Source organism: Vigna umbellata, chromosome 6 (genome assembly GCF_029865625.1).
Source record: "Vigna umbellata cultivar VRB3 chromosome 6, Vumbellata_1.0, whole genome shotgun sequence".
Taxonomy (NCBI): domain Eukaryota; kingdom Viridiplantae; phylum Streptophyta; class Magnoliopsida; order Fabales; family Fabaceae; genus Vigna; species Vigna umbellata.
In genome coordinates this window covers 5,195,144-5,203,247 of record NC_142170.1, presented here as the reverse complement: position 1 = coordinate 5,203,247, position 8,104 = coordinate 5,195,144, and the positions used below count along the sequence as shown (strand labels likewise).

General features: G+C 32.3%; 1 pseudogene; it reads left to right on the top strand.

The window, feature by feature from the left end:
• Nucleotides 1-6,829: 6,829 nt before the first annotated feature.
• On the top strand, nucleotides 6,830-7,257 carry LOC124846018 (uncharacterized; annotated as a pseudogene).
• The last annotated feature ends 847 nt before the right edge of the window (nucleotides 7,258-8,104 follow it).

Sequence of the window (8,104 nt, the reverse complement as noted above, 5' to 3'; positions counted from 1 at the left end):
GTTGTATAACATGTTGGATTTGTTGTATGTATGTTTTTGAGATTGGAATTGATGTTGATGAAGTGAATTGTGTTGATTGAACTGTTAGAGGAAAAAGAGTAGTCTTGGTTGTAATTTTGTTGGGTTTAAGTGGAGGTTTAAGGTAGTGAAATGGTGAGAAATGGTTGGTGAACTGAATTGTTGAAGTTGGGGTGTTTAGGAACAAGTTTGGGTTATGTTCAACACTTTAATTGGGCGAGATTTTAGTTTGGGGTGAGTGGTGGTAATTGTGTAGAGTTCAACTTGGTTTAGAACTCAAATGGAGGAAGTGAAATAGTGAAAACTTGGTTTTGGTGTTCTGTGTGCAAATGATCATTTTGGAGAGCTTTGGTAAATTGTTTGGGACTTGTTTGAGTCCCTAAGTTGCTTGAAATTGTGCCACAAGTGGTAGAATTCAATTTGAGTCTCTAAGTTGAGTTTTTGGTTGAGATCTTGTAGTCATTTGTTATAAATAGGTTTAGAAAGGTTTAGACACACTTATTTAAGTATAATTGGGTATATAACATGATATAGAAGGATTAGAAATTGGGAAAAATATGTTCATTTGGTCAAGAGTGGTTTAGCGGTAATAATTTTTCAGTTTTTGTGTTGCAGAATTATGCAGACTCGGTAAGCGACTCTACTCGCTCAACGAGAGGTCAAGGAGTCTGGGTCACTGTCTTAGGTTTTTCGCTCAGCGACCCAACTCGCTGAGCGAGTGAGTTGGGGGTCTGAATCACTGTCTCTGTTTTTGCACAGCGAGAGGTTGAAGTCTGGGAGCATTGGAAGCTTTATTCGCTCAGCGGACTGTGTCCCTGAGTGAGTGGTTGAAGTCTGGGACCCCACTCGCTGAGCGAGAGGACTCTGTGGTCGCTCAACACGCTTGGTCATTGAGCGACTAGTCTAGGGGGTGTTTTATTCTTTCTATTCTTGTTTTCTTATGGATTGGAGTTACATTTATATTCATTGTGAATGATGTATAAGTATGTATGAGATTATATGATCAAAGAGGTGATGTGATGATTATGTTCAAGTAATGTGTGAGGTGTTGATTTCAAGTACCATGTGAGAAAGGAATTCCAAGGAGGAATATCCTAAGTTGGTTGTGTTGTGCTATGTATTGATGTAAGGGCTCCTGGATTGGGGAATGATCCTGACACTCTCAATAATCCTATTTCATGTAGAGATGGGTGATTATGTCGTGGAGAGTAGCAGGAGGTCCTAGTCTATGGTCACTGGTTAGGGCCATAGATGTTTGACAGATTAACCTTGGTGTATGGTTTTATTGGTGGTGGTTGAAGATGTGGTTATTATTATTATTTCTAAGCTAGGTTGCTCCACCATACACAGGTGCAAGTTCCCCATAAGTCCGATATCAATGCATCTATCTGGATAGTAAAAAGTGTTTCAAGTGGATTGGACAAGTTATTCTGTTCTTTGATTCATCATATGCTTGTATATTGTTATTGTTTTAAATAGTATGTAAAATCTTTTGAAACTCTAGCTTATCCTTGCTTTTCTGTGGTTTGTCTTTGTATGTTTTTTCTCTTTCGCGATGATCACCTTAATGGTGTGAGCTTAGGGATGCAGTCTTTTCAGTTGGTGTAGTTGAAGGTGGGGAGTGAAGCTTATAGTATAGGTAGTTACTTTTGTTCTTCAGGTGAACATTCTTATTCACCTAATCTATAGTTCTTGTTCTATTATTATATATGTAATGTTCAGTTTAGTAATTTTACACTACTAAATTTAGGATGTTACAGTTGAACTGGTGTTTATTTAATAGACACTAAGTTAATTTTTAAACTAAATAAATAAATAAAATTATTTCATAAACGTTAAATAAAATAAATATTATAAATAAATAAAATTAACGTATGAGAGTATATTAACCTTAAATTTAAGTTAGTTAGCTAAATGAATACTAGATTTTTTTTATTATAAGTGGATATATTTCTAAAAAATTATGGCAAGTTTGTAAAAATATTACTATTTTAGGTAAGTTGTACTGCAACATAACAACATCACATACAAAAGTCATGTGGTTATAGAATGATTTTTACATAGTATATTGAAGTCCTAAGATATAAAAACAACTTCATTTTGTATTTATGTTTTAAAATTAGAAGTTGTCAGACCCATTAAAATCCACTAAAAACCCGTCTTAGTGGATTACATGTGTCAAGGAAGGGGATTCGAAAATCAGATGGTGGAAGGCAGGTGTGAGCAGCTGAGTGGCCGTTCGGTTTTGACGGTGGGAGAAAAACTCAAAGTTTTCAAAATTTCACGCCACTTCCTGCATGCACCCTTCTTCCCCAGTTTTCTGAAACTTCCATTCTCTCCTCCTTCTCTCTACAAATCTCATTCTTCTCTCTACAAATTCTTACCTTTTCTTTCATCCAATCATCATTCAGGCAGTGCCTGAGTCTTCTTGGTGTCAAGGGGTTCACTTTGCACCGATCAAGTTGTGGTTTTAAGCTGGTGGGTTCCTTCTCTTCTTAGAACGTTCGTTTTCTGACACATGCAAGCCAAGTTCTGGTTGCATGAGTTTATATCTCATTCTGAGCACATTTCTGGCCTTTTGTTTGGTTTAGCTTCATAAAGCGTGACCCGTAGGATTCTAAGATTTCTGGTGGTGAGCTATTCTATACAAACTGTGAGCGTTCGGCTAAGTTTTACAAGTAAGGGAAGCTTATATAATTTGATTTTATGTTGGTTTTGAATGTATGTATGTTCGTTGAATTACTGAATAAATATGAAATATGATTGTTGATATGTTTTGACTGTATGAAGTATAAAAATTTACTATGATATGGATGTATGAAATTATGAAGATAGATGTTGAGAAATGAATTGATATAAATAATTCTAAGTATGAAATTCCATATGAAAATTTATGTTCGTCACTGAATGGTCTTTGATCGTTCGGTTTCCTCATGGACTCGATTGGAACTGGATTCTTTCATTTGGATGGAATTCCAGTTGAGGACCGAGCGTCTTCGTTTAGTAATATTTATATATAAGCGTTCAACCAAGGATATTCGTTCCTTGGTATTATGTTATAAATTTAAGTATATCTATATGTAATTGTATAATTCGTTCGTTCTTGACCATTAGTTAAATAATATCTTATATTTATCAAGCCTTTATTCTAAATTAAGTAGTGCTCGATCTTACACAAAGCGTTCGTACTATGTAGTGCTCGGTCTTACACCAAGTGCTCGTACTAAGTAAGTGCTAGCTCTTACACCAAGCGTTTGTTCTCCTTTCCGTAATCTATCTTGATAATAAGAGCGTTCGTCCAAACTCAATAGTGTTCGCTCTCTACCGTGCTTGGTCTTCGACTAGCATTCGGTTTTCTTGATGATAAACTCATAAAAAAGCTAAGTAATTATAGCTTTCGGTTTCTTCATATGATTCCTTTAAGTACTATCATTTGATGTCTTATAGTGTCTGTCTCCATTGGTTTCGGCCTAGAGTCTTAGTACTTGGCCTAGGCTTTACAGTGTTCGGTCTAAACGTTCATGAGTCAGTTCATTAAATTGGCTCACCTTGTAAATAACATTTGCTTTTATTAGTTCTTGTAAAATATTATTGTAATCGGTCTCTTTCCAACCTCGATAGTCACTTTCTCGGTTTTGATCCGTTTTGGAACTGAAAACCTCTCGGTCTCACTCCAAGTGTTCGGTCTTGTTCGGGGTTGAAGATTTACGTTCAGTATTTGGTATCCTAAGGGATCTTTGTTCAAATTGGTTCAATTGAGGTTTAATAATGAAAGATGATGGAATATGATATGGATGAAACGTCTTTGATTATGAAAAGTATTCCGGAGAGGAATATCTCATGAATGGATATTGGAATTGGTAAAGTATGAATGTGGGCACGCTAAGCTGGCGGTTCATCCTGATATTCCGTGATTACTCGTTCTCACGTAGAGAAGGGTAAGTCATGTGTGGGAATGACAGGAGGTCCTAGTCCTTATGGTTAATTTGGACAGATAGGACTAACCTCGGGTGGCAGCTGTTGAGGGTATCCCAGTTACTACATCAACCGGGTGCACGAACGTCGTAGCTACATAGAATTCATACAGTCCGGACAGTCAGAGTCTAGTATTAGGCTTTGCATGAAAGAGTTAATGATTTTATTTGATTTAATTGATTGTGTGTATTATATGCTGATACATGAATTAAATTACATAAGCTTACCATATTTCCTGTCTTGTCCGTTTTGTACGTTCGGTTATTGTCCTGTCGCAATGATCATCCGTGTGGATGTGAGTAGAGAGAGAAGAGTTGCTGGAAGAAGAAAGTTTGGTCGAGATAGAAGTTAAGACCGAACAGTAGAACCGTTCGGTCAGTAGTCAGTTTAATTGTACGATGACCGTTCAATCATCTTTTATTTTTCTTTTGTATGACCGTTCGGTATAGGTCTTTTGGAAACCGATCCGTCTGGATTGCTTATTCGTACAGTTTTAACTTTCTCGTTATTCTGAAAGGTCGTTCGGCTATAAGCGTACGTTTTATATTTTGTAAGACTGATATGTAGTATTATTAAAATGTGATTATTCTATTATATAGTTTTATACTGTATTTTTGAGATGTTACAGAAATCATGTAATCTCTTCATAATTTTCAATTGATACGATTTTCAATTGATTATTAATTGATCTAACAAATTGAAAGTCATTTCTACCTCTCACGATTTTATTACACTATGGAGAAACCGTTTTAATATTACACAAGTTCTATATATAATATCGTTCTATACTACACGACTTATCCAAAGAAAGTAATACTTTTACAAAAAAAATTAAAATAAATAAAGTTACCATCGATGTAGTAGACATTAACTTTATTTTTTTTAATATTTTTATTTATTTATGTTAGTATTGATTTAACTTATACTAAATATTATATTTTGAATTTATGTATGTTTCTTCACATTGAATACAGATCGCATACTATTTTTAATCTAAAGACTTAGATTTAAAAGTTACAAACTTCACTCATAATTTTTTTTCTCACATTTGTTATATAAATTTTATCACACTCATATTTCATCCGCACTCATCTTATTCACCCACCCACATTCATATAATGCATCTATACTCATTTTTTTCATCCGCATACATATCTTTCCTTTATATTTTTTTCCTCATTTTTTTTACTCATATTCTTTTTCTCATCTTTTTCGTTCATACTCATATACTTTTTTTAATATTAATTTTTTTCATTTACATGGATCTCTTTAATCCATCGTGATTATTTATTTATTTTTTTCATTTATATTATTTAAAGAAAGAGGGGCTGTAAGAATTTGATATGTTACTTTCATAACACAAATTAAACTAATATTAAAAATAATAAAAACACGTTAACGTTCATAAGTAGTAAACATTAAATATATTATATATTATTTTGTAGAGTTTTATTAATCCCACGTGCCTCTAGAAGATGGGAATAAATATAGTATATATTATTGTGCTGGATTTAAACGTTAATTTCCACTACTCTCTGTCTTCAATTATACATACAGAGACCACGTTCCTTGAATAATATACGACGTTGTCTTTCACTTTCAGAAATTGGTGAAAATAATAGTAACCAAGAAATTAATTTGGCTTATGATTTAGGAGGATTATCGCTGTGTTTAGCCTTTGCTGTGCGTTGGACCACTTCTATGTTCTTCTAGAAAGGAACCTTCACCCTACCCCAAACATAACACAAAAATCCATTTTTTCTGCCCTAAACACCTCCCATTACAACGAATGCTTATTCATATTATTTTAGATTAACATTTTTATTAATTTCGTTAGAATCACCTCTGGGATCCAACACTATTGTTAAAAATATTGCAACTACTCTTTCCTTTTAAGAATTAATTATTCTAAATCTAACAATTTGGTTGAGATTTAATTCATAAAACTAAGTATAATAATTATAATCATTAAGTTCCATTTAAGAATGTGTTATTCTAAATCTAACAATTTGGTTGACATGTAATTTATAAGTATAATAATTATAATCATTAAGTTGTAATTTAATTTATTTAACGTATTTTATATTTATAAATAAGATAAATTTATAATATATAAATAAACATAAAATTTTGTAAAATTAAGTTTAGAGTTTACTTTTTAATTTAATTTGAGTCGTATCATAAATTAATCAATCTCTTTCACTTTCTTTGAATTATTTTTTATAAATGCAGTATATAATTAAAAAAATGAATTTTTAAATATTCATAAATATAACAATTATATTTAATAAAGAGGGGAGATCATGTTACTCGAAGACGGTTTCTAAGGTTATATTTGTTTAGCGGGAGTAAATAAAGCATGAAAAATGAAGAAAAAAAAGTTAAAACAGGTAATATATGAAATAGAAGTTAAAAATGTTAAGTCACGGAGAAGTAGAGAAAAATAAATAGATAAATAGAGTGGAAAAATATCATTGACATTCGCTATTTTTTTAAGGTTAAACTATGTTGGGTTTTTCCAGTTAAATCCTTTTATTAATTTTTTTTTTTAATCAAATTCTTAAAAGTGAAAAATTGACTCAATTGGGTTTCTGTTGTTAAACTGGGTTAACAAGGTTAAGTTTTTGATGACATGACAACTTAATGTGGAATAATTTAATGAACATAATCTCTTAAGTGGAAAATGTTTGATTAAAAAATTTTTAAAAAAAGTCATCCTTTATTACGATGAAGCACCACCGAGAAATCTCCTTCCCTGTGTATCACCCAGAAATCTTCTTCCCTCTACATCACCCAGAAATTTTCTTTCTTGTGCATCACCCAAAAATCATCTTCCATGAGTCGAATATCTCTTCGACCTCTTGAGCTCTCTGACCTGGATGATGTCTTGGTGTGGACCTCCGATGAAAAGGTGGCAACTTTCTGCACTTGGGATCCTTTCATCCAAAACATAACCAACAAGTTTGTGTGGTGCAGAGCAATATGCCTGAACGACCGTGCTATTGGGTGTGTTTCTCTTTCCTCCAATTTAGAGCATGATCAAAGCAGGAATAGATCCTTGGAACTTGGCTATGTTATCTATTCCAAATACTAGGGTAAAGGGGTTGCCACAGTGGTTGTGAAAGAAGTGGTTAAGGTTGCTTTCACTGAGCAATCGTTGCCAAACTTGGAGAGGATTGAGCTCTTGTTGATGTGCTGAATGTTGGGTCTCAGAGAGTACTGGAAAAAATTGGTCTTCATTGGGTTGATTTTGATAAACCCTAATTTGGTGGTTCTTAATTTCATATTTCGAAAAAAACTTGGGTTTCATGAACCCTAATTTCGTGATGAACCCTGAGCATCAACCGCTAGGGTTGAAGATGATGAAATGTAAGGTTGAAAATGATGAATCCTAATTTATGTTTCAATTATTAGAAAACCCAATTTTTAAATGTATAATGTAATGGAATTCCACATAACAACATGTACTAATGCCACGTATTAAAATTTATTCCATATCAAGCTATTAGGTCATCAAAAACTTAACTTCGTTAATCCAATTTAATGGTAGGGACCCAATTGAGTTTATTTGTCACTTTTAAGGACTCAATTGGAAAAAAAATAATAAAGAGATCTAACTGAAAACCCAACATAAATATTGCGGAAAGTGGTATAACTTTTTTTTATTATTTATCTTTATAATATAAAAGATAAGTAATTAAATTTATCATAATAACTTTAAGATTCACCTAATAATAAAAGTAGAAAGAGACAGTGAATTTAACTCTTTTATTAATATTTGAAAAATATATAATTGATTTGAAAGATATGGAAAGAATAACTAGATTCAATTTTCTCTGTTAACAAAAAAAATAACATTTAACATTTTCATTAAAAATATTAAATTTATTATATAATAATGTGCACTCGTTTATTTTATTTTATTAGAAAAATAAATACATTGGCAACCTATTATGGGTGTACTTTAAAAAATAATAATTATTAGCTGATAATGTATGGTTTTTAATTGTTCATAAATCCTTGTAGTGCACTCATTTTTTTAGAAGAAACATGTTTTCAAGTTTACATATGTGTCAACTTTCTGTACCAAAATTTAAGCTATTAATTAGTA